Raw genomic sequence first — 25797 nt, forward strand, 5'->3', positions numbered from 1 at the left:
CAGGCCTTAGACCACGCGGCCACTGTGGTCAGCCCAAATAAGGTTCGGGTAAGAAAATATCGTTGTGTTGTATAAGTTAACGATTTAGAATTACTAATAAACACACTACTTGAAAGAAACATCTTGTGGTATATTTATGTTAATCTGAGTGACAAATAATTCAGTTGCAAAACCGTATGAAGACTCCTGTATTATCGTATACATATAGAGGTTCTGAAAGGGACCGATGTTTTTATCCAAGGAGTGCTATAATATGTCCAGTAGATTACCTTAAATACCGAGCAATGAAAAGAAATTGCCTTCATATTCTTTAAGAAGTTTCTGTAGAGTGAGCGTAGGTAGAATATAATGGAAAGCAATGAAGGAAAATATACGAAATACCAATATATCATAGCTAGAGGCTAACTGTTTGTATCGCAGTCGCTGCTTTTTTAGTTCCGAAAGTGTGAGAGAAACACCCGAAGCCATGTGCGTCCGATGAAGTGCCTAGTCTGCAGGATATTAACATCTACCAACGTTCACAAAGCCCTGAGTCTGGTATAGTACAGAAGCGAGTAAATATTTTCACAAGTCATACAAAACAGACTTAATTATCCTATGAAAGTATCGAAATTCTACAACATACAATGAAACCACCATTTTCCCATGTAATAAAAGCAGTTACAAGTTAAATATTTTTTTTTGTTTCTCTAATGCAGTATTTAACACAGTATCTTTTCAAAACCACTGCTATAAAAATAAGCAATTATTCCACTTCGAAGGTACAGAGTTACAAACATTTTTGGTGTGGTTTCGTCATGATTAACAGTGTGAAAAAAAAAACAGAATATTTTCCATACGAGCTGTCCCTCAGGAAAAGTACGTACCTACCCGGAGAGGGAGTTACACGTCCCATCGGGCAGCGCCATAGCTCAAGCGGTTAGTAGCTGGCTTCCCACCGCGGCGGCCTGGGTTCGATCCCGGGTCTGGTCAAGTGGGATTTGTGGTGGACAAAGTGGCGCTGGGGCAGGTTTTCTCCGAGTACTTCGGTTTCCCCTGCCAATCTTCATTCCACCAGTTGCTCCACATTCACCCTCCCTATCATCTGGGGCTGGTACAATAGGCCAGAAGTGGCCGCAGTACAAGGGACTTAGTCCCACCCCACTAGCAATAAAAATAAATAATAGAAGGACGTATAAATATATTCATAGAATATACTAAATCGCTGTTACTTAATTACAAAATTTGATGACAAAAGCAACTACGAATAATCTAGGAACTATAATAGATTGCGAAACCAATGGTCTCCCGAGATCGAGGTAGAAACCTCGCATTTCCGTGGGGTTTCTAGGTCGCGACTTAAATCGAATACTAATTGCTAATTTAGGAGGGATGCTGATCACAGGGGCCGCGCTGTCTAAGATATGAACTGTCCTCGCTCGCTCGAACGCTGGGATCGTGAATAAGTGTAGCCTGATGATGGCCCATGTTTGGTCGAAACATGTAGAAACAAGAAATAAATGTATATAGTTAACGTCATTTAAAATAATTAGCAAACACTTTTAGTGTATTTTATAAAAGGTTGACTTTGTTGCATTATAGACTGAATACTTACGGATCTAAAAATGGCATTGATTTAGTAATTATATAAGTTACATGTCCATCATCGAAAGCTCTATCCGACCTTTGATAACAATACGCCATATATTTCATGATCGCACAATTTAGAAAGCACTGCGCACACGTATAACTCCGACAGGTGCCATGCGTAAACGAATTGCACATTTTCAGTCACACCCGGAAGGATGAATTTGCCTCTTGCTAAGTCTGAATAAGGGCTGCAGCGAGGTAAAAATTTGATGAAAATCACGAAGCACATCAACTCCCTCTGTAATTTGCTACAGAAGCAACTTTTCTTAGGAGATTATGAAGCCAAACTCTTTCATAACCAGAAGAAATTTATAGGATCTTTAATTATATTTGAAGTTTTTTAAATATCCAAGAAAAGTAAAATAATCTTCCACGATCCAGGTTCTATTTAACTGTATGCTTTACTCTGAAAATTAAGGTGAAATTCAAAAAATGAGAAAAAGAGAAGATATCATTGTCGAAGGTGAGGGAGCAAGACCATGAGAGCTAATTAATTCCATACATATTTGGTAAGTGGGGAGAAACGATCTGAATTGAAATTTGTGTGAAATTAGTTTAGACTCCGCATAGCTTAAGATAATATGCTTACAATATTTAAACCGTGCTAAGCATAAATTTAGACCCAGACTCAGTGACTAGGGCTCGTTTCCTGCTTATATCAAGTGCATTAAATGAAGACGTGCTGAAATAAGGAAGTAACACCTCTCGAATTGTCAATTTTGCCTTCTTTGAGAGGCACCATCCTTTAATAGAAATACCCACATTGCACGCCACTCAACTGCTAATAAAGCGTAGAGCATGACCGGAAGTTAAGTTTGTTCCTTAGGCATTTATTTTCACTGGCATAATCTCGAAGATAATGCGTTAACTTCTCCAGAGATGGTAACCAAAACAGGGCCTTATGAAGTAACCGACGGTAACAAAATAACAACTGCTGGAACCCAAAAAATAAAAGGAGAATAAAAACAATAAAGTCTTCGTGTAAAGCAACACTGCGCATGTAACGGTTTTAGATTTAAAAAAATGGTTCCAGTAATTCATTAAACTAGTTAATTAACTGAGTAACTAACTAAACGCAAGAGAAAATTCCTCCGTGAAAAGCTACCAGTCGCTCAGAAAATTAAGAAATTCCTTGCCATCTGTGGACCTGCAGATTCGTTTCCCTTTTCACAAAAGCTCGCTGCTGGACCCTATTCCGAGCCAAATGAATCCAGTTCACTCTCATTTCGCTACATGAATATTTGCCTCGCATCAGCACCAGGGTCCTAGAAGCGGTTCTTTTCACTAACGTTGTTCCGCCTATGTTTTGCCTCCATCTTCAAGGCTGAAGAATGACCCTCATCACGTTCCTCTGAAATGTCGATGAACGTCTACCACACTACACGGCGTCACATTCCAGAGGACAATAGACTTCTTATCGCTCTAATCATACATGAAGATTAACAATTATGAAGCTCCTCATTATGGAGTTATCTCCCGTCTACTGTCATGTCTCCCTCCTAGGTCCGAACGTTACTTCTCACCACCACGACTTAAATGTTTCATGTTGGGCGCGCCATAGCTCAAGCGGTTAGTCGCTGGCTTCCCACCGCGGTGACCCAGGTTCGATCCCGGGTCTGGTCAAGTGGGATTTGTGGTGGACAAAGTGGCGCTGGAGCAGGTTTTCTCCGAGTGCTTCGGTTTCCCCTGCCAATCTTCATTCCACCAATTGCTCCACAATCACCCTCACCTCTCATCTGGGGCTAGTACAATAGGCCAGAAGTGGCCGCAGTACAAGGGACTTAGTCCCACACCACTGGCAATAAAAAAAATTTAATGTTTCATTCCGGTCAGAATTTTCTTGCATCATTATCAGAATGTACATGTTCACCAAAGACATTATCTTTATCATAATTATTTTAATTAACTCTAATACAGAATAAGTACAGTTAATACTCAGGAAAGAGGAAATTGAAACACGAATTACATCACTTATAAACTTACGGGACACACTGTATACTGTTTTTTATTTCGTATTTATCGACATGTCGTTAAGGGGATTTGCTACACAGAGTCGGTTGGTATATTACAGGAAAATAAGAACTATTAATTGCCGGTCACGGTAGCCGAGCGGTCTAAGGCATGCACTGTCTTCGCTCGCTTGGAAACCGGGATCGTGGGTTCGAATCCCACTCAGGGCATGGATGTTTAGTTTTTGTGTGCGTTTTTCTGTGTTTGTGTACAGGCAGAGGCCTTGCGACGAGCTGATCACCCGCCCAAGGAGTCCTACCGTATGTGTAAGATCTAGAAAAACCGAAGTGAACGGAGAAGTTCATGGAGGTAGGCCCAGGCCCACTGGGGCTGTAGTGCCAGAGAAAAAACAAGAACTATTAATTAGATAGGTTGTAAGATAAAACGTTATTCCACTTCGTTCCATTAAGAAGCAAAGGGAATAAGTTCTAAATTATATGAAAGGGATGTATATAATTCGCCCTATCTTCAGTTACGCTTTGTGAAAGAAAGATGGAAATTACTTTGACATTCCCGAAATTTTCGGACACTCAGCGTATATAATACCAACAGAATAATAACATTGCTCAGTTAGATTCGCTGTAATACTCATAAACAATGCAAGCTTGTATGTACTTTGGCTTATTTGTCACAAGCTGGAACTAGTTTGGTTTCAATAATGGCGAATGAGGTACCATATTACCTTCCTAAAACCAGCAAGAAATTAACAATGTGCGCAACAAAGAGGCTCTCTGACACAGAAATTTCATTCGACTGATGAAAATGGAAGGATTTTATGAACAGTATGGGATTATTTCAAACGGATTACAGTCCATGTTGGTTTTGGAGAATGGATTGGATGAGTATGTTACTGAAATAATGCCGGTTCAAAAGGGCCATTTTTATAACTCCACAGGATTACAGTATACATGGCATAATGGACAGGTTTTCCTGTTGTACTGATATGTTTTGATCCTGTATGCATAGCCAACTGCAGATAATGTCAGTGCGTGTAAAATTCTAACACCTCTATCACTGAAATATTAAATGAACGTAGCCTCTCTACACATGTCAACTATTTTAATATGTGCTTTATGTCAGGGTAATCACGAAACGATCAGTGTATAACTGTAAGCCACTGTTATACAGTACAAATGAAAGAGTCGACCTCCAGAATGATATCTGTTAAAGCATGCGTTAGCAAATATGACATCAGAAAAATCTGTAGACATTTTTATAAGCCCGTAAAATAATACGTATATACGAACAGTTATGACATATGAACGTGTAAGGAATAAATAAGAAAGACCATATTTAAACAACTAATTAATAATTAGAAATATCAAATGATATGCAAGAATAATATATGAAAATTTATATAATGAACGGGTATGTCGCATGCATTAAATTAAATTTATCTTTTGAGAGATGGAAAGAGAAATAATTTTGTATATCGTCATCAATAACCTAATTTAAAATGAAGGACTCCTACTTCTGGGATATAACGCCATGTAGTCCGTTGAAAGCCAACGGATATTCCGAGGAACAAGTGTTCTACATTTTAAGGGTCGAAGAATAAACTAAGGAAGGAACCAGGGTAAAGCAGGCAACAAGCAAGCTTTGCTGTCGGTTAATTTTCAACGGACTATACGGCGTTATAATCAAGTCAAGGAGGATGAGATAAGCAGGGAATGTAGCACGAATAAGAGCGAAGAGGAATGCATATAGGATATTCGTGGGGCAGCTAGAAGGAAAGAAACAACTACGAAGACCAAGATGTAGGTGGGTGGACAATATTAAAATTGATCTTAGATAGACAGGATGGGGTGGTATAGGCTGGATCGATTTGGCTCAGGATAGGGACCAGTGGAGGGCTCTTGTGAACACGGAAATGAACTTTCGGGTTCTATAAAATGCTAGGAAGTTCTTGACTAGCTACACAATTGGCAGCTTCTCAAGAAGGGCTCAGCTCCATGAAGTTAATAAACAACGTGACGTTATATCACAGAAGACAGAACCCTTCATAACTACAGCTGTGACAACCTCAAATCCTACAGCTAATTTAAAATGTTCCAGTGTTATATATACCTGAACAGTAAAGGCGTCCATAATATCAACATTTTTAGGCTTTCCAAGGTTTGAGGTTTTCAGGGCGGTGACTATGAAGAAACCAGTCTTCTGGGATGTGGCACCATGTAGATGTAGTGTTAACCGACGTTTCGGAGGAACGTACCACCTCCATCTTCAGGGTAGAAGGAAAAATAAGAAAATCCGCAAGCAAAGAGACCGTGAGAACAAGCAGACTGCTTGTACCAGTTTTCACGGTCTCTTCGCTTGCGGATTTTATTTTTCCTTCTACTCTGAAGATGGAGGCGGTACGTTCCTCCGAAACGTCGGTTAACACCACATGTACACAGTGCCAATTCCCAGAAGACTGGTTTCTTCATTTTTAGGCTTGCTGAAAACAGGCTATACGCCCTTCTGAAGGTTTAATATTTATAAGCATTAAAAATGAACTTATTCTATGACAGATGAAATCTCTGTACCTCCCAGTACCGACTGGATGGAAGGTTGCGTGAACACCAGAGCCCATATGGACATGTGGTAAGGACAGAAACCTCTGCTTTAACGGAAATCGAACCACAATTTTCCGGTCTCCCAACTGCAGGCTCAGTAGCTCTACAGATCGAGCTATGTCGGCTCTTGCTATTGAGAATATCATTATAATTATATGTTTAAGATGTATTTGATACATCATGAATCAAGCATTTTTCTTTTGGCGCTACAGCCCCAATTTCGGCGTTGGCATATTTACACGAAACTCTCTGCTGCACTTCGGTTTACTAGATCTTAGATATTCGGCAGGACTCCTTGGGCGGGTGATCAGCTCGTCTCAAGGCCTCTATCTGTACATAAATACAGAAAAACGCACATACACAGGAAAACCAAACATCCATGCCCTAAGTGGGATTCGAACCCACGATCCCGGCTTCCGAGCGAGTAGCATTACACCATTCGGCTACAGTGACCGGCGAAATAAAGCTTTACCTTACAAAAACGATTGAAATATTCTGTACATAAACAACCCATAGATTGTTCATGAATATTTTAGTGTTTACCTAGCCTGCAGAAATGAATCGCCCGATAATCGATATTCTGTGATTACAGAGTTGTTTCTAACCTTTGGACGAATCGCTGCGTATTTTCGTAGGAATACGAAGATTTGCACATAATTTAGCAGTGCATGACTGCCAAACAAATGAGATGGTATAAATAACGCAACAGTCTGTGCGAACAGTATTTTAATGATCCCAACGCAGACCTGTGAACTGGTAGACTAAATCAGTAGACTTTCGAAAGTGATACAGGATATTCAAAATTTTTGTATCTGTTTTGAAGTTATTGCACAGATATGATTCCAGTGTTTGCCGGACTTTGGTGGTGATGTCGGCTGTTGTGATATCGAATACAGAAGCCGGAAATATCCGAAAATATTTTCCAAAAAGATCAATCTTTTGAAAATATATACTAATAGTTTATTTAAAAAAAATGAAATTTGTGTTTACCATGACACCAGATTACGTAGTGAAGCGATAACGCCCTATATTTGTATTCTGGAGGCACCATCCAGGCACCTACCATTCGACGTTGCACCCACCTACGCCTTGGTCTTCCCAGTGATCTCCTTCCTTCCGGCTTTCCCACCAACAACCTATATGCATTCCTCTTCTCACCCATTCGTGCTATATGCCATGCCAATCTATCCTCCTTGACTTGATCACTCTAATTATACTTGAAGAAGAGTACAAGTTATGAAGCTCCTCATTATGCAGTTTTCTCTCTTAATGTTATAATTACGGGACAAAAAAATATAATTGAGACCGGCTTGTAGTTTGATACCAAATCCTCTGAATACGTTAATTATTCGCTAATTTTGCATTTTTTTCCTATTATTTCTGTAAGGCTTGTACAGTCGACGAGAATACTCATGTAGATTGCCCCAAATGCATTACTATCCGACGCACGGCACAAACGGCCTGTGAAGTAAAATAAATTAACATAACAACAGGTAAAGCGGATATATCTTCACCTGTCAAATAGTTCGGCAGCATTAACATTATTTCCCAAACACAAAACATAACATTACGTGTTCTGAAACTATGTATGGCAATGCATATAGATGGACTAGTGTTAACATTTCTATCCGGCTGATGAGGAGTGGGTCCACAGGGATTTATGTTCTGTTTTCAATTTTAGCATCTATTATACTCACGCACGGAAGAAATCAATTAGTATTCGTCTCCACAAGAGCCTTCTCACTGAGGAATTCGTTCTATAAATTTGGTTACAGACGAGACTCCAAACAACACGAAATATCTCAGTGCCTGCGCAACCAAACCAATCTGTGAACATTACCATCTGCTTCTCCAGAGACAACCGACCTTGAGGGCATCGCGTTCATTAACTGTGGATACAGTACTGTAGAACTCCAGTCATACAGATCAAATGGCTTCATGCAAATAAAGTATCTTACCACCAATTTGATGCAACAGACTTACCGCCCCGAATATATTCACCAGTGAATCTGTGAAGGATGTAATTTAATTCCTCTGTAAATATTTTTATTTTTACGGTAAATATGCTATAATTTTTTATTGGGTTAGTTAATTACGACTCAGAAACTCTAATTACTGGCCCAACTTACTTACTTTATCCGTTCCTCTAATACCTTATGGTGTCGAGGTTTGTTTCTTTCATTTTGATAATTTTACAGACGGTAGAAGGCCTTGGACGAGGGGTCAGCCCGTCGTAAGGCCTCTACCTAAACACAGGACAACACAAACACAGAATAAACTCACACCAAACATCCATGCCTTGTGTGGGATTCGAACCCACGATCCCGGTTTCAAAGCGATCGAATACAGTACATGCCTTAGACCGCTCGGCTACTGTGACCGGCAGTGGCTTAATATTACTGAGAATTCTGAGTGGCTGATTTTGTGTTTTTCAAACTGTGGAGAAGCTGATTAAAAATTAAGGATTATTGTCATTTTTCTCCTCTTACAATTGTGTCTTTATTAAGTTTTATGTTTGATGCAAATTGTTTAGTTTCGGTTACTTCAAATTATGATTTATTCACTCACGTTATAACTGCAAATTTTCAATATTAGGCTGTTTATATTATACACAATGACAATACGTATATGCCTATTCACTGACATTATATTTACAGACATCAGATTGTTTAATGACGCAACTCTGGTCGTGAGGATGATGTGAGAACACTCATGGAATAAGAGGCTTAACTCTCGCGGGTAATATCATAGTATTAGCCTGAAATGTCTTATATTCGAATACTTCGTCCGTAGCTGACTACTGAATACGAAACATCATCGCAAAAAATACAGCACATTCCCAATTTATTATACTGATTAGCCATTTCTGTTAGGAATTTCTCTTTTTTATATTAATTTTGAACGGTGGACACCGGACTGATTCTGGCTGTAAAATAGGGAATGCAATAAATGTGACATGAGGAGACAAAGGCTCTGAGATTTGATATTTATCATTTCAATGAATCCTTACAAATGCGTAACGTAATACATCAAATAATAAAGCCCTGAAATTGTTAATTAAAGAGAACAGACTGAGAGGAAGTACGACAGTATGACTGTATCATTTTCTGTCTTTATATAATTTTGTGTCCACTTACCCAATCAGGTTTCAATATCAACCCCAGGGAAGACGGGATGCTGGAAGATCCTGGAAAAGATGGAAAAATTAAGAACGCCTTGGGCTTTAATGGAACGGGTCTTAAGGTTTAATCTTTGTTTAAGGTCAAGAAAGAGACGAAGAATATAATATTTGCTTGTTATCAGTTTGTTTGGTTTTTTATCTGTGGTTATATACAATATGATTAAGCACTTGCATAGCCTTTGTCTCACACTACAAAATATTTACATAGCAATTCTTATCCCACCGAAAAGACACCCTTGGTTTGACTCACCAGTATGTTCAACACGCTAATAGTCGAGCTCATCTTCAGCTTTGAAATCAAAGAGATAAAATTATTCTTACGTTTTGTTGTATACAATTACCTCCTGAAGAAAGAAAAGAAAAAGCCCTGACCTTGCCAGTATGTCATTGCATCGATCAGTGCGAATCACAGACGTCAGGTCCGACGATGATGTAATTAACAAAAACTGCAGCTTTCAATCTGGTCTGTAAAATAAGAGCTCGCTGCACGCCACTCCGTCTGACCGCAATTGGGACCTATTACCGCTCGTGACAAAAATAATTAAGATTGAGACGTCCATGTCTCTCGCTATCCTGGTCTCTGAGCACTCAACATTTGCATTCATCACAATTATATAATTATATTACACTTTCACATTTGACTGCCGAGCACAGTGGTCGCGCGATCTAAGGCATGAACTGTTTTTGCCAGCTCTAATGCTGGGATTGTGGGTACGAATCCCACTCAAGGCATTGTTGTCTGTCTGCGTTTATTCTGTGTTGTCCTGTGTATGTAGCGGCCTTGCGTCGGGCTGATCCCCCGTCTAAGGAGTCCTACCGACTCTCTAAAATTAAGAAATTGAAGTGAAACGAACCATTTCACAGATGTCCTATGTTTCGAGTAGGAGCAACATGAATAAACAGATAGGTAGACAGATAGAACTCCGTGGCCTGTGGTCCGTAAGTGAATTATAGTGACCGAGCGGCCGCTGCTTGTCGGCGAAATTATGCCAACTTTTGCAGATAGAGGGTGTCACGTGGTCAGCGAAACGAATCCGGAGCAGCTATTTCCTTGAAATAGTTCATCAGTTATCCTCACCAGGCTGAGTGGTCCCCGTTCCGGACCCATTACTTTTCAGGAAATTTGGTAGCGCCGGGAATCGAACCCGGGACCTCTGGATCTGTAGCCAGGAACGCTGACCACTAGACCACAGAGGCGGTCAGGCAGATATTTACTTTGACTACATGCAGCAAAGAGAGAGCGGCGCAGATCGAAGTTTATTCGCGAGATGCAGTTGCATTGAACTTCAGAATTCTTCGCCAATTTTTCGTTTTGTGCAAAAATTAGTTCTAATCCGGATAGGAACAAATTCTAAGCTAGATGCGCTAAATCAGAGGAACGGAATTTTGTGACCTCAGTTTACTACTCGCCTTCCACCCGCAAGTTTACCAAGAGAGGCTATCCCATTTATTTGCAGTCAAAAAGCTACAAACAAATCGTGAGATATCTAAAATGATGAACATTATATCAACACACTTATTCTTAACTTCCTGCCTCAGCCCTCATTTTAAACAATATCGTAATGTTTAAGCTGTGACCCTATATTTCTCATAAATATCTTGAAAGTACCTATATTTTACTGATAACAGGATACAGTATATGACTCTACGATATTATGCAAGATTACGAACCATTGGTTATGGTTAATAACATGACCATGAAATGGCAAGAATAAACGACAGCGTGAGGTACCTGTGCTTCAGTCGACTTTGCAGACTCCGCTTTTGCCAAGAAAGTTATACAACACAATAGTGTGAAATTTTTAGGCAGAGATAGATATTGCCAAAATTTCCTGTTGCGTTTCCAAATTTCACATGTTGTCTGTAACACAGAAAAGTTATAATTTTATCTCCGCATTAAATATTCAAGCTTTTAATAATTATAATTTTTCATGTTACTATATATCTTGTAACCTGGATATGAACATGCTAGTTAGCAAGATTAGGGCAGTATGTAATGCTTATATACACAGTTCTACTACCTGTTTTGCTTCGGTATAGCAAGGATTATTGTCATGGAAATTATGCCGCCCATAGAATTAGCCTAGAATGCAATTTCACTTACATTCAATTGCATTTCTATTCAATGAACGTAGTTGTCGCTGTTGCAGCAAGCAACTCATTGTGAGGCTTGAAGGCGATGTTATAAGGTTTATTGAGTTCCTCATTCTGCTTGCACGTATTACTGTATTCAGAAGGGCTCAAGTCCCCTGGGAAATATAATACTGCATCGCTAAGGAACATTTCGTATAACAAGGTATATTTTATCTGCTTATTTTTTAAATTATATTCAGATAAACTGTATTTCTTTCCTACCAATGCACATTCTTCGATGACTTCCTATATGCGTGTGTTCTGGGTACGTAATAAACCGATAAACTGATAATCGTTACTGGGTTATGTGTTATATTTCTCTAATTATAAACGTGCCAGTGTTATAATTTTCTGCTGGTATTAGTAATATTACACTCCAGTGTCATGTTGTATGTGTATTTTGAGACGAATTTTGGTGACGAAATCAATAGTAAGTTGATATGAATTCCGCTGAGGGAACCAGTAATAATTTGAAGAATGTCGTCTTCTGGGATGTGGCGCCGTTTAGGTCTTGTGTGAACCGACGTTCCTCCGAAACGTCGGTTCACACAAGATCTAAACAGCGCCACATCCCAGAAAACGGCATTCTTCATAGTGACCGCCGTGAAAACATTAAATCTTACAATAATAATTTGTTTCTGTTAGTATGTTCTATTACATAATATTAAATTACAGTCTATTAATTGTATTATATTAGTATATATAGGAAAGTAATGATATTGTAGCGGTTGAAGTCGTTCTGTGTGGTTAAAAAGACATGAGGGTGATCAATAGTGAGGAAAGAAAGATGCCGGAGAGATTGATAATATCCGTCTTTCATGTGCTGTTGAACTTTCACCAGGAGAACGGAAGAAATTCTGAAAAAAAAATCACCACGATATGAATCCACTATGGGACTAACAGAATACACTCCAGACACGGAGGTGATGTAGTGACCACTATAATTCAAAATTACATTTCTCTGAGAAAAAAGTGAACTGGCAACAATGTATTTATATTTGTGTGTTACTAACACAGACTGGAGTGAATAAAAATATAACTCTCGACGCATTTTAATGCAGAATTTCCAAAATATAACAAAATTAATGAGATACCAATAGATGGCTTAAGTGGTGAAAGAGACGATACCATAACTCATTTTTCATTTTAATCTAGTCAAAACACCCGCAAACCGACGTGACTGAAATCGCGTTTGTTCTACAAGTTTCAGTTTATATCTCCATACTAAAGTTTGTCAAAATCAGTCCAGTAGAATATAATTATTTCAAAATAACAAATGATCGGACGTGTAGTAGATAATAATGGGTGAAGGCTTGGACGAAGTGTGTAGTAAAGCTCAAAGCCGTCGGAAAAAAACACGATAGCCGAAACTCCTGCTCTGAAGAGGTTTCCAACGGCTACAGTCACACACAGGCCCAGGCAACATTCAACAGCACAAAAACTAAACTTTTAATTAAGAGAGAAGAAGGTTTCCACAGAGACCTTGGTTAGCTGGCGTTGGCCTAAGACTAAACTACTTCCTCTTTTTGCCTTATCTCCTTCACTTTTTTTTTTGATTCCTTCATTCTTCTGTTGGGGTTGTTGGCTGTAAGCGGCAAATCCATACATCCGGCTACACAGAAAGTTATTTCGCACTGGCGGCAGACATACTCTGACCGCTATTAAGACCGAAAAACAGTTTGTAATAGATTCAGATATAATAAAAAGTCAAAAGAAGAGTATTAATAGGTAAAGAAAATTGGTTACTTATAAGAAAAATAGGGCCAGATTCAAAGGGAAAGAACTTAAGAGTTGAAAGTTGTTTACATTGCGTCATTTCGACGCAGTACAGTCTGGAAGAAACTTGTTGAATGTTTGGGGGAACGTACTGTTAACATTTTAAGGGCTGAATATCATCTGACGAAAAAAGACATTTTTCGACATTGAAGATTGAGGTATTTTTCCCTCCGAAACGTCTGTAAACTTCTACTAGGCTACATGGTGTCACATCTAAGAAGATGGTAGGTTTACTTGTCAGTCACTGCAGTGAGAAAATCAAAACCCATATAGCAATATCGTTCAGTGTTCAACAATGGTTCTGTGAGACTGTGGTGTGGATAATACACTGAATCTGCAACAATACGTCTCTGAGTCTATGACGAAAATAAGTGTACATAAGCCACAAAACATCATTCGGCAAGACTACTCTAAAAGCTACTGAAACCTCTTCAACTTCATAGAATGTATGTGCTACTTCTATTAGAGTGGACTTTTTGAGGCTGTGATGAGGTTAAATATACAGGATCCATACAAAATCCATATAACCACAAAATCGTAAAATTATCTAAAATTAAATTATATGTTCTTCCATGATGAGTAATTACAATAGGCAGTTTATCTCACCCATGTATTTTATTAGGCTTTCTTCTGCTATAAACTTTCACTAAAGGGCCATTAAAATTCGTTCCAGTATCTCAGGGACCAATAACACTGAAAGATGATATTCCAGTAAGAAAGGTAAAAGGTAAAGTGGCCCTTGTGCTTCATTAATTAAGCATTATGTCATGGAGGCGTGTGGGGAGTGGAGGTATAGCTCCACCATTCTTCACCTGGACAATAGATGGACGTGAGTGGTTAGCTTCATACCCTGGCCACTTTCCTCCCTGCGAATGAGCCCCACGTACCCAACCACAGGAGGTTCGGTGGGTCCCAGAATCGGTCTGAACACTGAGGAATAGAGAAAAATGTATTTCCCTGCCGGTAATCGAACCCCGGACGTCAGCCCGTAGCCCAGCTAAACCGACTGAGCTAACCTCGATCTTTCTTATTCCAGTAAACATATATTTATGCGCAATGTAACACGAGTAGTACTCTGCCCGTTTCATATTTTCATATTTACGTTCGAGTCGTGTGAACGAAGACGTTTAATGAATTGTGGTTGAGGAGCTATGCTACAAGCCGGAAGGTCACGGGTTCAAGTCCCGACGAGGTCATTGGATTTTTTTCAGTTGACCTAATCCTCCCAGTCGCACTAGGCCCTGGGGTTTACTCAGTCTGTAACAGAAATGAGTACCAGGAATTAATTAAATAATTTTCCTGGGGAGTAAAGCGCGGCCGGCGCGTAGGGCTGACAACCTTACCGCCATCTATGAGCCGATTGTCCAGACAATATGGGACCCTCAATGTCTCACAACCCTATGGGTCTTTACGGCCTGGTTCGGGGATAGCTTTACTTTTCTTTTTACTTTCACTCTCTTAAATATTACTAACAAGAATCTAGCAGAAAGTATCGGATAGGTAGTAATTTAATGCCTTTTCAGTAAGAAACAAGGTTCACCACAACAGACAGGGAATGGCGGGCTCAGAAGAAACTGCAGCCGATACTCACGCAATCTCACGTTAATTGTTATAATTTGGCCGTGTCTACTAATTTACAGTAAACCGTAAAGCATTACAACGGTACACAAACAAACCTGAAATTTGAGTTGTAATAAAATTCCCTACACATGATATTTAATCCTGACCCAGATATTAAGTACTTATATAAGCAGTAATGAGGTTTAAAGAGCGATTTACCAACAATTATAGATACAAAATTCTAAGACCAAGAAATTTAATATATATGTATATTAATATCTTACATTATGAGGCAGTAATGCCAACATAAATTCTTGAAATGTCTATAAAATATTAAGAATTTTAACCATTGTTAAAACTATGCATATTTAGTATATAATTTTACCTGTCTTGCTTTCAGTTAAGTATGAAGAGCATTATGTTTATCCCACATAATAATCTTCAGCTATGATAGTTGATATAAACAAATTTGCGTATTAGAAGATGTTATAGAATATCCCTCAAACCATATTTGGTTCCCCAGGTTATTAATTTCTACATGGCTATCCAGGCAGTATGAATCTTCACCTTTACAAAATTCTCAAATATTGTAATGCCTTCCTTTTCCGAATATTCCTCCTACATAGCCTATTCGTGGATATTTTCCCAATTTAGTTCAGTTCTACCATGTATATGGAGGAAGAATATTCGTCCGAAACGTTGGTATCTGCATACCAGACGCCACAATGTCATTAGCCATTAAGAAACAGGAGTATAGATTGTGAACATAGTCACAATCCGGCCATACAAAACGTTCGAAACGCAGTGGGTACCAATTTCAACAAGAGAAAATGTCCGCCGCATTGTTGCTATAATATAATAGTCATTGTCGCTAATATTTAACTCAAAACTCCGTGGCTTGAGTCCGCAAGCGAACTAAACCGACCGAGCGACCGCCACTTGTCGGCGAAGTTAGTGCCAATTATCGGATAGAGGGTGTCGCATGGTCAGCGCAACGAATCCCCAAGGCCGTTAATCTCGGTTTTCTAGACCGGGGGACTCAAATTAGGCTTTTCAGAAGCACGGTGTAATCTGAAGAAAGCTGGTTGCCTTACAACAATATCGTACAAGTGATTGTGGTTATGAGTTGACAAATATACATGCACAGAACGCTATACAAGCACAAATATTAATTGTACAATCTAGTGTATTTCAGTAATTTGTCTATATACATGAGTCGATTAATCATATACTCGTACGTGTTGAGACTTATGCCGTTTTTACTCTGCACCGGAAACGTAACTTTTGTCTGGATTGACATTTAAACATTATACATTATTCACACCATGACCATGAACATTTTTTAAATATATACAAAATAGTGTATTCGATTAATTCTTAGAAACGAAATTCAGTTTCAGCTGTCTACTTCTCTTCTGAGGCAAACTTCAGGATGTACTGACAAGTAAAGGCGTGTATTTCTCTGACAGAGTTCTGAATTGACTTGTTGCATCACGTCATTTACACGTGACCCATAAAAAGAAGGCCGTACAATGGACTTCCAAGATCGTTAAAATATTTAGTAGTCTTTCTTCTGACAGTTCGTGAATAATTTCTAAAGGACTTGTCTAAGTGTACATTGCGTTTTAGTTAAGAGAGTGAGAGTTCAATCCCAGAAGGATGTTAAAATTTAAAGAATCTGGCAATGTCAAAGTTCAAATTAAGTCACTTTTAAAATCAACGTCAAATCTGCGCTTCTGCGCCCCGAGTAATCTCTATGAGGATTATCAACAAAAATTACTTTATATTTTTTTGTTCCCATGCATGCTATATGATCCGATTTTTTTGTGATTTAATCATATAATTATTATAGGCGGATTACAAAATATGAAAGGTTTTTGGAACTTAAACTAGGGGTAATAAATTTTAATAGTCTGAAACATATTTTGGTAGCTTAAATAAAATGATCAAAGTTACATATTACATCCTCTTAGTATTATAAAAAATTTCTGCATGATTACTGTATTTCCTACTCTGTAGTAAGTGCTGAGATTTTATTTTGTTAAATGATAAGGAATAACATGGTTATATAACAAGGGAAGTGATATTAGCCCATATGAAGGCACTAACCTACCCTCACTTACAGGGTATAAGAAAAACCATGGAAAACTTAGGACAGTTGGTAACCAGTATGGACTTAAACGGAGAACTTCTCGAATACAATTCAGAGGCTTAACATCTATGATAACGTGCTTTGTGATAAAATTAATTTCAGCCCGGTTATCCTGAAAGTCTAGAACCTTATAATTCCCATAATGGACGTATATTGTGGAGTATATTTTCCATTATGGTGAAAATATTATTTCACAGGATAATTGTAACAAGCAGAGTGACTCATTGCTAGCATGTCTGATCTCTGTTTGTTACATATAGTTTCAATATAGTCTGAGGGATTATGTATTCAAATTTTCGTGGTACTTTCTCTGAGTCTTTATGTGCGAATATGTGAATTGACACGAAACAACTTAAGCAGCTGATACAGTGTCATTGAGTCATCTGCGAGGAAATAAGCCAAAAGAACTATAGCTATATATGAGTAGCGTAATTGGTTGAGGCACTTTGCTACAAACCGGAAGGTCGCGGGATCGAATCCCGATGAGGTGGATTTTACAAATTTACCTAATCATTCCAGCAGCACTATGGCCCTGGGGTCGACTCAACTTCTAACGGAAATGAGCACCAGGAATATTCTTGAGGGGTAAGTGCGGCCGGCGCATAAGGCTGACAACCTTACCACAATCTGTGAGCCGATTTTCTAGAGAAAATGTGGGAACCTCAACATCTCAGAACCCTATGGACCTCCACGGCCTGCTACAGGGATACCTTTACTTTTACGTTAAATTTTCGCAAATTTTAGTCTCTTGTATTTCAAATTTCCGTGCAGTTTTTCATTGTGAAAGTTGGTATGCTTTCACATCTTTACGTTTTATATTCAGGTCTTACTGCTCTATAAAACACATCTCCAACAACATTAATTTCTTTTTCGCGTTGAGGTACTTGAACTTTATACAAAAAATCAAACCTTCAAGTCAGTGAAATATGTTACTTGGGGGGAATGTTCCATAGCTATATCCCTATACAACTAGGTTGAAATATTTTAGCAATAAATATTATACAAAATCACTATGATGTAGATTGCCCCCCTTCTACTTGACGTAGAAACTTTATTTTTTATTTTCATTTTCGCTAAAAGGCACAAAGTAACTTCCTTCACCTTGATGTATGTCCAAAAATTCCCCCACCCTATTCTCTTCCTCTGTTTTCTCCTTTTTTCTCTGCGCCTCTTTTTTCGTCATTCTTTGCCATACACTTCCTTCTGTTTACCAGCCTTCCTCCCTCTAGCTTTTTGCTCTTGTTCTTGAACACAATTGTCCGATCCTATGATACATGAGCAAGCCGTAAATCACACGTGATTCTACCTACAGCTTTCTGCTACTGATTCTAGGAAGAATCCAGAATGCCCGTGACCAGTGTTTGGTCACTACGGCGTCGCCATGGTGCAGTTTCATACAAGAGTAATACATCAAACATGAGACAGCCACCAGGTCTCGAGTCCAAACCAAAGAGAAGCGTGTGTCTTTGGGTGCTTTAAATGTCTAGTTGACCTCAATATTTGCTAAGATGGCAACAGGCGAAAAGAATAATTACCTCCGGCCGTGATGTTATCTAAATATGCTATTAGCACAAAACAAAAAGATGGGATATATTTATCTTACATTTTAAACTCACGCTTTAAAATTAACTCTTCCCAGGATTGTATCTGAAAACTCGAGTATCACCATGTTTCTGTTCACCTGACGGGACAGTGCCTGTCTGTCTCTCTCTTTCCTGTTGCTCCTGCTTTGGAGCATAGGGCATCGGTAAAACGCTTTCTTTCATTTCAGACTCTTAATCCTAAGACAGTCAGTAGGATTCCTTGGACGGGGGATCAGCTTGCTGATAGGCCACTATCTATACAAAACAAGACAAACACATAATAAATGCAGACAAACATTCCTGCCTTGAGTGGGATTCGAACGCATGAACCCAGTGTTCGAGCGGGCGAAGTGATTTAATGCCTTAGACCGCACGGCCACTGTGATCGGCGATGAGGCAGTGTAGCCTACATAAATTCTGTGATAAAGTATTGCTTCGAGTAATATAAATAAGTATATAATATCTGAGTAGGTCCAAAGGAGTGAGTTGTATTTCTGATGGAATGTGTAACCCAGCTGAATGTACTGCACAACTGAAATACGTGACCATATGATACTATTCAATAAAATAGTAATGATTTTGCCGCTCATCTTACAGAGAACACGGATGATTTTAATTAACTTAATCGATGATTTTGCGAGTACGTTGGTTGTCATGGCTGTTAAGGTAGCGTGAGGTTCTGCAGCAGAATTTTTAGATGAGCTCCGTTCGCATTTATCATTAATTACATTTTAATTTCTTAATTAGTATGAAAATGTTTCTTCAAAGGTTTAGCTACTTCGTAGCGTGATATATACTAAGAATGCTGATCAAAATTCGGCAAAGAAATTTTGTAAGATTTGAGATTTTCACGGCAGTGACTATGAAGCATATGGTCTTCTGAGATGTGGCGCCGTGTAGATATTTTGTTAACCAACGTTTCGGAGGAACGTATCGCCTCAATCTTCAGGGTATAAGAAATCCGCAAGGGATGAACCATGTACATCAATACAGAGTACCTATAACACTAAAACTGATAAATTGAAGGACGCAGATGCAATTAAAACAGAATCATGGTCCTCCTGGTTTGAAGCTGGACGCAAGGCTAATGAGTATGACATGTAAAAAAAATTTACTTTTGCGAAATCCGAAGAAGCGAAAACCAGATGTTATAATTCACGACGGAAAGGAAGGTTATGTCTCATAGAGCCGGTCACGGTAGCTGAGCGGTCTAAGGCATGTACTGTTTTCGCTCGCTCGGAAGCCGGGATCGTGGGTTCGGATCTGTTTCCTGTGAGGTACGAACTGAATTCTTATATATTATTCTTATGCACTGGCGGTCACGGTAGCCGAGCGGTCTGAGGCATGTACTGTCTTCGCTCGCTTGGAAGCCGGGATCGTGGGTTCGGATCTGTTTCCTGTGAGGTACGAACTGAATTCTTATATATTATTCTTATACACTGCCGGTCACGGTAGCCGACCGGTCTAAGGCATGTACTGTCTTCGCTCGCTCGGAAGCCGGGATCGTGGGTTCGAATCCCACTTAGGGCGTGGATGTTTAGTTTGTGTGTGTGCGTTTTTCTGTGTTTGTGTACAGGTAGAAGCCTTGCGACGAGCTGATCACCCGCCCAAGGAGTCCTACCGAATGTGTAAGATCTAGAAAAACCGAAATGAACGGAGTTCATGGAGGTAGGCCTAGGCCCACTGGGGCCGTAGTGCCATGAAAAAAAAAGTCTCACACAGGGCCGTTTAGCCAAAGATGATGATGATGTAATTAAAATAAGATTGGGTACGTGCATTTGAATCACATCCAAGAAACCAGCCGCTGTACTTAACAGTCGATATAACAGTCGTGGGTATGATGCGTGCCTTTTGGTGTTCTCTACAGGTGCGCCGGAGGAAACAGGAAACAGTAGCTATGTCTTTATATAGTTAAAACAAATTATATAATATATATTGAAGAACTAATTATAAACATGATTGTAGTGCCAGTATTTGAAGATCAAATTTAGTAATTTAAATTCCTGTCCCAAGGACACCAAGTGTTCTTAGGCGGGAACTAGTAACAGAAAATAACCTCAGGTGGCAATACTAACGGCGACAGTAAATCTGTGACTTTTTTTGGTAGAAACTTTTGCATTTGAAGTAGCCGTGACTGTAATAATAATTTAAGGAAATTAAATTATAAGTTAATTTACGACAATGAGAAATGCTGGCTAATGAACCGGAGCTCTATCCCCAAGGCAGTAATGTCGCAACAGGTTTAAATGGGTTATAATTTTATAACGTTCCGAGAACAGCGAATCAAGCACACGCATGGACTAGATTGGAACGTTGACACTTCTGCATAATTCTGATGGCAAGAAAACAGTTCAAGCCAATTTTCTCTGAAGGTGATCGAATGAAAAAACGAAGCCACGTGATCGTATTTCATGTTCACGGCCTCATTTTAATAAACAGATATGAGAAACGCTGTTCTCTCAATCTGGCACTGGAATTTGAACTTACAGTTACATAATTCAAATTCAAATTTAGAAGGCTCACATTACCGTATACCCCTTTCAGTACACAATTTCCAGAGCAAAGAAGACCAATAAACGTAAGGTAAATTTGTCCCTGTGCTTAACTAATTAAGCACTATGCCATGAAGGCGTATGGGAGAGTGGATGTATAGATCCATATTTTCTTGACCTCGGCATTAGTTGGAGGTGAGTGGTCAGCTTCACGCCCCGGCCGCTCTACCCCCGGGGAAAGGGCCCCGGCTACCCATTGGATAGGAGGCTGGGTGGGCCCCAGAACCAGTCTGGACGACGTAGAGAAGACAAAATTCTTGACCCTACCGGGACTAGAACTCTAACCCTTCCGTCGTTCAGCCCATAACCAGTCGCTATACCGCCTACTCTATCCCGGCTCCCGAAGCCAGCTCGAAACCAAATTAATACACACATGAGACCAGGAATGATAATGCGCTGCACCATTTTATCTTCTCCCTTCTCATGTCTTTTCATCAGCCATTTCATTCCCCGATGTTCTTAAAGATATTAAAATTATGTAACAGTTGTTGTTATATTCAAATACCCGTTAAAATACAAGCGTAATGCCCCTGAATGCCCCTAACTTTGGTTCTGGTTTGTAGAGTTAGTATATTTTGTTAACACACACATATCGTACTTATATTTTTACGGAATTATAGTATCTATAATTTATCTTAGCCGATCACAATGGCCGCGCCGTCTAAGGCATGAATTGTTTTCGCTCCTCGAACAGTGGGCTTGTGAGTGTGCATTTATTCTGTGCTTGTGTTACCCTGTATGTAGGTAGCGCCCTTGCGACGAGCTGATCACTCATCCAAGGAGTCCTACCGTCTGTGAAAAAAAGATTACGAAACTGAAAAAGAGGTTAGTCCCCAACAAAGTGCTGTAGTGTCTTTGATGAATGAATAATTTCTCCTAGGACCACCGTCGTTCTATTTTTCATTCCATTCTTATAAATTTTATTTAATCACCAAAGTGTTTCGTGAAATTGTACTCTGAAATAGTTTACGAACCTTTCAGCAAACGGTTTACTATGCCTCTTTAAATAATAGGGTAATTGTGTTTACGACTCACTTTGACGTTAAAAGCTCGCTATTTTGCTACTGAAGTAGATTTCTATGTTTTGAATAGTTAGCAGAATGAACATGATTATTTCTCTAACAAGAATTAACCATTTTAACTATATAACTTAGCTATAGTGTGTCTTCCTTGTGACAGGAGCTGAATTTTTATACATTAAAGCAGTAAACTTCACGTCTTAAAGGATTAAAAGCTAAAGGTAAAAAAGATAAAATTGTTCCTGTGCTTAACTGCGCCATGATGGCGTATGTAGGAGTGAATTTATAGAACCACATTTTCTTAACCTCGGCACTAGATGGAGGTGAGTGGTCAGCTTCACGCCTCGGTCGGTTTACACCCGGAGAAAGAAACCCCAGTACTCATTGGACAGGAGGCTTGGTGGGCCCCAGAGTCTGTCTGAATGACGTTGAGAAAATTGACCCTACCGGGAAAAAAGTATTAGTGATGTTAAAATATTGGACTATTTAACGATACTGTTACATAACATTGATTCTGAGCACTGAATTAGTGAGAAAGATGATATGACGGTATACTGCAAGTTTGACAGGATTTAGAAGTTATGCCGGCCTTCACGAAAACAAAAAGGTTTTAACTTAGGTTTATCTGCATCCGCGTTAGTATTATGATGCGGTGTCATAAAACAAAGTTAGCCACGATCTCGAGCACTTTATGTTGATGGTATGGACACAAAGGCTATTACCCTATTTCCCTGTTTCTATTCTTACAGACGTTGCTTGGTGTAGCTCTTTGCCTTTTTTACTGTGGCATGAGAAGGAACGGAAGCAAGACGATTCCAGAAAAAGAGATAAAGAAAACGGCTCCATAATGACGGAACCTTACGATGCAACGCGTCGAGAACAAAGGAGGGGCGTCGGTTCCGTGAAGTTGTCGGAGGCTAGAAGACATAAAGGAGCTGAGAGAGAGAGAGAGAGAGACTAAAACAGAGGAGCAACATCAGAAATGTTCCCCCTTTTTCTACAACCCCCGTTATGCAGCTTCCAGCGTCTAAAGATGAAGTAATTGAATCTTAGCGGTTGAGAGAAACTCTAACTCGATTGAATGGTGGGAAAGTGGTCTCGGTGCCACTGGTACGGAAAACAGGTCGAAGCAGAAGGCGAAAAAGGAAGAATTTTTTAGAGTAAAGAGAGCGACATAACAGAACTAACAATAATAGGCATGTACTGAAATCTAATATCGAAGATACGGACGTAAAAGACAGAAACAGAAGAGGAAATAATTTCAAACAGAATGGTCGTCGGTTTTGTGTACGCATGTATGTGATTAACACTAAAATATCGACACAGAAGAACTTAAATTCAAGCTTTATCTATATTCTAAGCATAAATTAACCGATTTATTCGCATGAGTTATATGTCCGTTAATTCTATCGGAGTGAAAGAGACCATCTTGTGAGAAAACAACGGTCTTCATACCCTGGATATGTATACACATATTGGCTTTGGTTCAAATAACCCAAGGCTTATAACTGCAACCTGAAATCCAAACACGTTCAGTAAAATGTCGTATTTTAAACTAAATTTCTCACTATAAAATGATCCTCTAGTTGCTATCCACACTACCAACTTAATACTGTCACATGTAGGGGTGACTTATAGGACTAATTCTGGATTAGATGATTGGATTTTTTGTACCTTATACATTCAGAACTCGGGACTACAGGCAACACCGCGTTATTGCTGATCTAAACATTTCAAGTTTACCGTTACACACGCACTGAGGTTCTCGTATCCTGACAGCGGATTTATAACAGTCTCACTCTACTTAAAATCACATATTAAGTCTTCTTCGCACAGCCTAACTCCCTTCCTGCCCTTCTTCTGCAACTGCCAATTCCGAAGGCTCGACTGAATTCAGTTCCTCATATCCCGACAGGTTGGCGTCCTGAAACTCAACTCTTCGCTTCCGAATCAACTACTATGCTTCGTCGCGTCTTCTGACTGTGTCCTTTAACAGTCCCTCGGCATGGACCACACAGAAATCACAGCCTCGATTGTAAAGGAGGCGCGTTTACTGGTTCGTTGCCTAGCAATGGATATCCTTCTGTTGCAAACGTACGCTTCGCGGGAATGTGTTTACGAGTCGTTGCCTAGCAACCAGCTAGCTACCCAGCAGGCCCAGCAGTATAACACACGCAGTCACAGGAGCAAGACACAACATAAAGCACAATACACACAAGAAAGTAGGAAGAATACTCTGACAGAAGAAGATAGGTGTGACTCGCGTATTGAGATACGACATAAGGATGACAAATCCTGAACAGTTTTAATATTTTTAATATTTAAAATGTATCAATATATACGACGAATATATATTTCAGTTATTTTAGTATAAAGACAACAGGGCATGCAATGAAGTAGTTTGACGTACATCGAAAAGCACCTGAAGATGGCACTTTAGTGCCGAAACATGTAGTGCAAGAAAGAAGAGTAAGGTGAATAAATGTATGCACTGTAAGACGGTCAGAATAAATCATGGACGTGGTATAGACACTAGAGACACTCGTAAGAGACATGTTAGAACTTTTGATAACATATGAGGACCAATTTTGTCAAGACTGCCTCTATTATACACAATTCGAAGTAAGTAATTCCTAAAGCCCAAACTTTAAGCATTTTCGCACATTTCGCTTTGCTTTTCCTCTTGTTCACAGATCGACGTTGTGTAGAATTTATCAGCAATGCTGCCATCCTCTGGCCCCTTGTCGTCCCTCTTATGCTCTTTTCGTTCCTTTTTTGAATTCCTGATGCATATTGCATTAAATTGAGACCCCAATAGGGGACAGCGGGATTCAGTTCCGAAACTATGAGATTTCTATGAAATTCTGGCATTGATGGTCTACACCGAACGTCGAGGGATCATATTGTGACATGTTGAGCTATTTTAACTCATTTTTATCATTTTAACTCAATCTCACTCATTATAACCCTCCACGTTTCTTTATAACTGAAATCGATCCTTATTATGTACCTTAATCAATGTCTAATCGTATAAAAATTTGGCAAGCAACATTAAATATATAACCCATTAAAGCCTGTAACTTCTGTTCGCAGTATTTTTTAACACAGCCTATATATAACGATATATATATTTTACTGGCTCTTCCAGCCCATTCGCAGCCCAGCCTCTTACTGAGCTCTGTAATCATTTTTTACAGACGGTAGGACTCCTTTGACGAGTGCTTGGCCAGTCGCAAGGTCACTACCTAAACATGAGACAACATAAACACAGAATAAACGCAAACATCGATGCCTTCAGTGGGATTTGAACCCATGTCATGGTCCCAGTTTTCGTGCGAGCGAAGATAGTTCATGCCTTAGACCGTGCGGCCACTGTGCCCCACATGTACATGTACCGATATACAAGGAACAACAGTGTATGACTGTATGGGACACGTGGCTTAACAACAAGGCATTTGCATTTATCTTAATTACCAATTAGCGTGTGCAATTCCTCCAGAAATTATCACACTTATGATGTTAACATATTTGTATATGCTACATATGAACATCTAAGGAAATGACTGGAAGATACAAAAAATGTATTTGGGAATTACGTGTATCCGAAATTATATTATACTGTCACTTTTCTCAACCTCTTTCCACTT

The sequence above is a fragment of the Cryptotermes secundus genome, unplaced genomic scaffold (assembly GCF_002891405.2).
Source record: "Cryptotermes secundus unplaced genomic scaffold, Csec_1.0 scaffold751, whole genome shotgun sequence".
NCBI classification, from domain to species: Eukaryota; Metazoa; Arthropoda; class Insecta; order Blattodea; family Kalotermitidae; genus Cryptotermes; species Cryptotermes secundus.